At 40.7% G+C, this 8,835-nt stretch overlaps 1 pseudogene; it reads left to right on the forward strand.

The window, feature by feature from the left end:
* Positions 1–471: 471 nt before the first annotated feature.
* On the forward strand, positions 472–4,643 carry LOC125604694 (annotated as a pseudogene).
* The last annotated feature ends 4,192 nt before the right edge of the window (positions 4,644–8,835 follow it).

Below are 8,835 nucleotides of genomic sequence, written 5' to 3' on the forward strand. Positions count from 1 at the left end.
TTCTTTTGAACTACTTACTGGTTCAAGTTTTTCGTGTATCAGGAAGCAATGGGGTCTGAGGAAGATGATGAAACCTTTGTGCGAAGGAATAGATTGCTGCAAGAAGCAATCACCAAACAAGTGATGGAAGCGATGGTGAAGTTACTGGAAGAGAAGTATGATCAGAGACCGCATGATGGGCAAGGACAAGCATCTGGTTCAAGACATGAGCCAAGAAGAAACAGACAAGGTCAGCGTGAGCATGCTGGATCAGAAGAGACTGATAACTTCTATGAGAGAAGTAGCCATAGCTCCGGTTCAAGACGTAGCAGTAGAAGATCTCGACGTGATCATGAGGGCCGGAGGCATAGACGCAATGAGCTATCAGGATTAAAGCTTAAGATCCCTCCTTTCCATGGTAAAGCTGATCCAGATGCCTATCTTGAGTGGGAGAAGAAGATCGAACTCGTTTTCAACTGTCAGCATTACTCAGAGACTAAGAAGATTCAAGTAGCTGCTACCGAGTTCAATGACTATGCATTGAGCTGGTGGGATCAGTTGGTTACAAACAAGAGGCGCAATGGTGAATTTCCCATTGAAACATGGGCAGAGATGAAAGCTGTGATGCGCAAGAGGTTTGTACCAAGCCATTATCACCGTGATCTTCATCAAAAGCTGAGACTGCTCACACAAGGATCAAAGTCTGTAGAGGAATACTTTCAAGAGATGGAGTTGCTTATGCTAAGAGCTTGTGTATCTGAGGACAGTGAAGCTACCATGGCACGATTTCTTGGTGGACTCAACCGTGAGATACAAGATAGAGTGGAGATGCAACACTACTTGGAAATAGAGGAGATGCTACACAAAGCTATCTTGGTGGAGCAACAAGTTAAGAGAAGAAGTCATGCGCGTGGCAGCTATGGTTCCAATAGATACCAGACCTCTAAGGAAGATAAACCGAGCTATCAAAAGGAGAGCAAGCCACAGCCAAAAGAAGAATCCAAGTCTAGTAGCATCTACAACAAAGATAAGGGTAAAGTGGAAGCTACAAGCTCGCGTGCAAGAGATGTGAAGTGCTTTAAGTGCCAAGGGCGTGGGCACTATGCTAATGAGTGTACTAACAAGAGAGTTATGATTCTTCTGGAGAATGGAGAGTTTGAATCTGAAGATGAGAAACTAAGAACTGATCAAGAACTATCAGAAGTTGAGCATGAGGAGGAACCAGTTCAAGGTAGACTTTTGGTTGCAAGAAGAACTCTCAGTTTGCAAAACAAAACTGAGGAGCAAGAACAAAGAGAGAACTTGTTCTACACACGTTGTCTGGTGCAAGGAAAGGTCTGCAGCCTGATCATCGACGGTGGAAGCTGTGTTAATGTTGCTAGCGAGACAATGGTGAAGAAGCTTGGTTTGAAAGCTCAAAAACATCCTAAACCTTACCGGCTGCAATGGCTTAATGAAGAGGGCGAGATGAGGGTATCTACTCAGGTTTCTATACCCTTGTCCATTGGAAGGTATGAAGATGACATTCTCTGTGATGTGATACCCATGGAAGCCAGCCACATACTACTAGGAAGGCCTTGGCAGTTTGATAGGCGTGTCATCCATGATGGCTTCACTAACAAACATTCTTTTGAGTTCAACGGCAAGCGAACTGTCTTGGTACCTCTAACTCCTAAAGAAGTACATGAAGATCAGCTTCAGCTTCAGAAGAAGAAAGAGGTTGATCTCAAACCAGATAAGCAACACAACTTCTATGCTAAAGCTAGTGAAATCAAAAGATCTCTTTATTCTCATCAATCGGTTCTCTTATTTATTTTTAAAGAATCTCTTTTGTCTCTAACTGATTGTACACCGGTGTATCCGAGTGAGATGTCAGCTCTTTTACAGGAATACCAGGATGTATTTCCAGAAGATAATCCCATAGGTTTGCCACCTATTCGAGGGATTGAGCATCAGATTGATTTTGTACCAGGAGCTACTCTTCCCAACAGACCAGCATACAGAACTAACCCTGTGGAAACCAAGGAGCTACAAAGACAGATTGAGGAACTGATGGAGAAAGGCCATATCCGTGAGAGTATGAGTCCATGTGCTGTGCCTGTGCTCCTTGTGCCTAAGAAAGATGGGAGCTGGCGCATGTGTGTTGATTGTAGAGCAATCAACAACATAACAGTGAAGTATCGCCACCCTATTCCTAGATTAGATGATATGCTTGATGAATTGCATGGTTCTAGTGTCTTTTCTAAGATAGATTTGAAGAGTGGATATCATCAAATTAGAATGAAAGAGGGAGATGAGTGGAAAACAGCCTTTAAGACTAAGCATGGGTTGTATGAGTGGTTAGTCATGCCTTTTGGATTAACCAATGCTCCTAGTACTTTTATGAGATTGATGAACCATGTGCTTAGATCTTTCATAGGCTTGTTTGTGGTAGTATACTTTGATGATATCCTTGTCTACTCTAAGAGTTTAGAAGAGCATATAAAACATCTTAGGACTGTTCTTGATGTCTTGAAGAAAGAAAAGCTATTTGCTAATCTTAAGAAATGCACTTTCTGTACGGATAACTTGGTCTTTTTAGGCTTTGTTGTGAGTGCAGATGGAGTAAAGGTAGATCAGGAAAAGGTGAGAGCAATTCAAGAATGGCCGATTCCTAAAACCATAAGTGAAGTACGAAGCTTCCATGGATTGCTGGCTTCTACCGACGGTTTGTGAAAGACTTTAGCACCATAGCAGCTCCATTGACTGAAGTAATCAAGAAAGAAGTCGGATTCAAGTGGGGAGAAGCACAAGAACTTGCCTTTCAATGCCTAAAAGAGAAGCTTACTAATGCCCCTCTTCTTATACTTCCTGATTTCAATAAAACTTTTGAAATTGAATGTGATGCCTCAGGAATTGGAATTGGTGCTGTTCTTATGCAGGAAAAGAGACCCATAGCTTATTTCAGTGAGAAACTTGGAGGCGCCACTCTCAACTATGCAACTTATGATAAGGAATTGTATGCCTTGGTGAGAGCTTTGCAGACTTGGCAGCATTACTTGTGGCCCAAGGAGTTTGTGATACACACGGATCATGAGTCTCTCAAGTACTTGAAAGGACAGAACAAGCTCAGCAAGAGACACGCAAGATGGGTAGAATTCATAGAAACCTTTCCTTATGTCATCAAGTACAAACAAGGTAAAGAAAACATAGTTGCTGATGCACTATCTCGAAGGTATGTTCTCTTAAACACTCTTGATGCTAAGCTGTTAGGTTTTGAGCAGATTAAAGAGATGTATGAATCTGATCCAGATTTTAAAGAAGCTTATAACTCTTGTGAGAAATTTGCTGCTGGACATTATTTTAGACATGATGGATTCCTCTTTTATGATAATAGACTGTGTGTGCCTAATTGCTCTTTGAGAGATTTGTTTGTTAGGGAATCACATGGAGGGAGTCTCATGGGTCACTTTGGTATTGCAAAGACTCTTAAAACCTTGCAGGATCATTTCTTTTGGCCTCGGATGAAAAGTGATGTGGAGAAACTATGTGAGAGATGCGCAACTTGCAAGCAAGCTAAGTCTAAGGTTCAGTCTCACGGTTTGTATACTCCTCTCCCTATTCCTTATCATCCTTGGAATGACATATCTATGGATTTCATTGTTGGATTGCCTAGAACTAGGACGGGGAAGGATTCTATCTTTGTTGTTGTTGACAGGTTCTCAAAAATGGCACATTTCATAGCATGTCACAAAACTGATGATGCATTGCATGTAGCTAATCTGTTCTTTAAGGAGATTGTGCGTTTACATGGCATGCCTAGGACCATAGTTTCTGATAGAGATACTAAGTTTCTTAGTTATTTTTGGAAAACTCTTTGGTCTAAGCTAGGCACTAAGTTGTTGTTCTCCACTACTTGTCATCCGCAAACTGATGGACAGACTGAAGTAGTTAATAGAACTCTAGGAACACTCTTGCGTGCATTCATTAAGAAGAATCTGAAATCTTGGGAAGACTATCTGCCACATTGTGAATTTGCATATAATCATGCTGTGCATTCTGCTTCTAAGTTTTCACCCTTTGAAATTGTTTATGGGTTCAATCCCACCTCTCCTTTGGATTTAATTCCTTTACCTGAGTGTGAAAGGGTCAGTTTGGATGGCAAAAAGAAGGCAGAGATGGTGAAACAACTCCACGAGCAAGCTAGGCTCAACATTGAAGAGAAAACTAAGCAGTATGTCAAGCATGCCAACAAAGGAAGGCGTGAGATGGTCTTTAAGGAGGGTGATAAAGTTTGGGTTCATTTGAGAAAAGAGAGGTTTCCTAATGAGAGGAAGTCAAAGCTTATGCCAAGAATTGATGGACCTTTTGAGATCACAAAGAAGATCAGCAACAATGCCTACAAGATTGATCTCCAAGGTAAGTATGATGTGAGTAATAGCTTCAATGTTACTGACTTGATCCCTTTTATTGCAGATGAACCTGATTTGAGGTCAAATCCTTTTCAAGAGGGAGGGGATGATATGATCATGGACCAGCCAGCTGATGGAGATAGAGATGGCGAGTTTAGAGATGAACCAGCTGAAGAAGATGAGGTCTTATCCATTCCTAAAGGTCCCATGACTCGAGCCAGAGTTAGGAAACTCAAAGAAGCTATTGGAGGACTAATCAGGAAGTCCTTGGAGCAAGAAGAATGTCTTGGAGGAAGCTTGATACTTCAAGATACGCTTATCACCATTCAAGCCATCTTACCATCAAGTTGAGTATCATCTAGGCTAGCAAGCTATGTGTGCTCTTTTCCTATCATTGTTTTTGTCCCATTGGGTTTTGCAATGATAGGTTTTTAACGAGGCCATAGTCTTGCTATCTTATCACCTAGTTGATACTCTCGGACCAAACCACATGAAGAACCTTATGCTATCTTTATTTCTAAGTATTTATGTCTTTCATTTTCGAAAACTCTATCTAAGTTATGTCTTTATTTCTACATTAATTGGAGGAGCCTGTTCCTTTAATTTCGAAATGCTTGGAGCCTGTTCCAAGCCTTTCACTATATATATGTGTAACTCGGCAACCCTAGCATCTATCAAGTTTTCTTTCACTTAAACCTTTGTGTTTTCTTCTCCCTTGCTTTCACGAGTTAAGAGAGTGTCTGGTGTGTAGTATCCAGTCTGTTGGTGTGTAATATCCAACACCCAAGGGCTTTAGAAAGGTGTGTCATATCCGATCTAAGTCTAGGAGTATCAAGGAGCCTTTCCGCAGCCTCTTGTGTCACCATTCGATCCACAGCCTTGATAAACTCGAGTCTTTGATTCGTTTATGCAAGGATCTATCCAAACCATCCAGAGAAGGGTCCTAGGATCTCATTAAGTTGAATAAATCTCATATGAGTTGGGATGAAGAAGTTATCCCACTTTCTAATCAGGTGATTCCAGTTTCCCAGTTTGGGAATAGCACAGCTTCTTCGTCGTTCCAATCAAACCAGGATGAATCACTTTGTAAGAAGCTTGATTTGGATACATAAAGTGGTGGAGAATCACCAGGAAGTTGAATAAATCTCATAGGAGTTGGGATGAAGAAGTTATCCCACTTTCAAATCAGGTGATACCAGTTTCACAGTTTTGGAATAGCACAGCTTCTTCGTCGTTCCAATCAAACCAGGATGAATCTATTTGTGAGATGCTTGATTTGGATACATAAATTGGTGGAGAATCTCCAGGAATTTGAATAAATCTCATAGGAGTTGGCAAGAAGAAGTTATCCCACTTTCAAATCAGGTGATTCCAGTTTCCCAGTTTGGGAATAGCACAGCTTCTTCGTCGTTCCAATCAAACCAGGATGAATCACTTTGTGAGAAGCTTGATTTGGATACATAAAGTGGTGGAGAATCACCAGGAAGTTGAATAAATCTCATAGGAGTTGGGATGAAGAAGTTATCCCACTTTCAAATCAGGTGATTCCAGTTTCCCAGTTTGGGAATAGCACAGCTTCTTTGTCGTTCCAATCAAACCAGGATGAATCACTTTGTGAGAAGCTTGATTTGGATACATAAAGTGGTGGAGAATCACCAGGAAGTTGAATAAATCTCATAGGAGTTGGGATGAAGAAGTTATCCCACTTTCAAATCAGGTGATTCCAGTTTCCCAGTTTGGGAATAGCACAGCTTCTTCGTCGTTCCAATCAAACCAGGATGAATCACTTTGTAAGAAGCTTGATTTGGATACATAAAGTGGTGGAGAATCACCAGGAAGTTGAATAAATCTCATAGGAGTTGGCAAGAAGAAGTTATCCCACTTTCAAATCAGGTGATTCCAGTTTCCCAGTTTGGGAATAGCACAGCTTCTTCGTCGTTCCAATCAAACCAGGATGAATCACTTTGTAAGAAGCTTGATTTGGATACATAAAGTGGTGGAGAATCACCAGGAAGTTGAATAAATCTCATAGGAGTTGGGATGAAGAAGTTATCCCACTTTCAAATCAGGTGATTCCAGTTTTCCAGTTTGGGAATAGCACAGCTTCTTCGTCGTTCCAATCAAACCAGGATGAATCACTTTGTGAGAAGCTTGATTTGGATACATAAAGTGGTGGAGAATCACCAGGAAGTTGAATAAATCTCATAGGAGTTGGGATGAAGAAGTTATCCCACTTTCAAATCAGGTGATTCCAGTTTCCCAGTTTGGGAATAGCACAGCTTCTTCGTCGTTCCAATCAAACCAGGATGAATCACTTTGTTAGAAGCTTGATTTGGATACATAAAGTGGTGGAGAATCACCAGGAAGTTGAATAAATCTCATAGGAGTTGGCAAGAAGAAGTTATCCCACTTTCAAATCAGGTGATTCCAGTTTCCCAGTTTGGGAATAGCACAGCTTCTTCGTCGTTCCAATCAAACCAGGATGAATCACTTTGTGAGAAGCTTGATTTGGATACATAAAGTGGTGGAGAATCACCAGGAAGTTGAATAAATCTCATAGGAGTTGGCAAGAAGAAGTTATCCCACTTTCAAATCAGGTGATTCCAGTTTCCCAGTTTGGGAATAGCACAGCTTCTTCGTCGTTCCAATCAAACCAGGATGAATCACTTTGTGAGAAGCTTGATTTGGATACATAAAGTGGTGGAGAATCACCAGGAAGTTGAATAAATCTCATAGGAGTTGGGATGAAGAAGTTATCCCACTTTCAAATCAGGTGATTCCAGTTTCCCAGTTTGGGAATAGCACAGCTTCTTCGTCGTTCCAATCAAACCAGGATGAATCACTTTGTGAGAAGCTTGATTTGGATACATAAAGTGGTGGAGAATCACCAGGAAGTTGAATAAATCTCATAGGAGTTGGCAAGAAGAAGTTATCCCACTTTCAAATCAGGTGATTCCAGTTTCCCAGTTTGGGAATAGCACAGCTTCTTCGTCCTTTCAATCAAACCAGGATGAATCACTTTGTGAGAAGCTTGATTTGGATACATAAAGTGGTGGAGAATCACCAGGAAGTTGAATAAATCTCATAGGAGTTGGCAAGAAGAAGTTATCCCACTTTCAAATCAGGTGATTCCAGTTTCCCAGTTTGGGAATAGCACAGCTTCTTCGTCGTTCCAATCAAACCAGGATGAATCTCTTTGTGAGAAGCTTGATTTGGATACATAAAGTGGTGGAGAATCACCAGGAAGTTGAATAAATCTCATAGGAGTTGGGATGAAGAAGTTATCCCACTTTCAAATCAGGTGATTCCAGTTTCCCAGTTTGGGAATAGCACAGCTTCTTCGTCGTTCCAATCAAACCAGGATGAATCACTTTGTAAGAAGCTTGATTTGGATACATAAAGTGGTGGAGAATCACCAGGAAGTTGAATAAATCACATAGGAGTTGGGATGAAGAAGTTATCCCACTTTCAAATCAGGTGATTCCAGTTTCCCAGTTTGGGAATAGCACAGCTTCTTCGTCGTTCCAATCAAACCAGGATGAATCTCTTTGTGAAAAGCTTGATTTGGATACATAAAGTGGTGGAGAATCACCAGGAAGTTGAATAAATATTATAGGAGTTGGGATGAAGAAGTTATCCCACTTTCAAATCAGGTGATTCCAGTTTCCCAGTTTGGGAATAGCACAGCTTCTTCGTCGTTCCAATCAAACCAGGATGAATCACTTTGTAAGAAGCTTGATTTGGATACATAAAGTGGTGGAGAATCACCAGGAAGTTGAATAAATCTCATAGGAGTTGGGATGAAGAAGTTATCCCACTTTCAAATCAGGTGATTCCAGTTTCCCAGTTTGGGAATAGCACAGCTTCTTCGTCGTTCCAATCAAACCAGGATGAATCACTTTGTGAGAAGCTTGATTATGATAGATTAACTGGTGGAGAATCACCAGGAAGTTGAATATATCTCATAGGAGTTAAGATGAAGAAGTTATCCCACTTTCAAATCAGGTGATTCCAGTTTCACAGTTTGGGAATAGCACAGCTTCTTTGTCGTTCCAATCAAACCAGGATGAATCACTTTGTGAGAAGCTTGATTTGGATACATAAAGTGGTGGAGAATCACCAGGAAGTTGAATAAATCTCATAGGAGTTGGGATGAAGAAGTTATCCCACTTTCAAATCAGGTGATTCCAGTTTCCCAGTTTGGGAATAGCACAGCTTCTTCGTCTTTCAATCAAACCAGGATGAATCACTTTGTAAGAAGCTTGATTTGGATACATAAAGTGGTGGAGAATCACCAGGAAGTTGAATAAATCTCATAGGAGTTACTTCTCAAGGTTTTTAATGAGGCCACAAGTTACTTCTCTTACCTCCTAGATGATTGATCTTGGTCTGTCCACATGAAGACCTTATGTTATATAATTTTATCTAAGTTTTTATGCTATGTTTTATTTTCGAAAACTCTAGT

The sequence above is a fragment of the Brassica napus genome, unplaced genomic scaffold, assembly GCF_020379485.1.
Source record: "Brassica napus cultivar Da-Ae unplaced genomic scaffold, Da-Ae ScsIHWf_597;HRSCAF=889, whole genome shotgun sequence".
NCBI lineage: Eukaryota > Viridiplantae > Streptophyta > Magnoliopsida > Brassicales > Brassicaceae > Brassica > Brassica napus.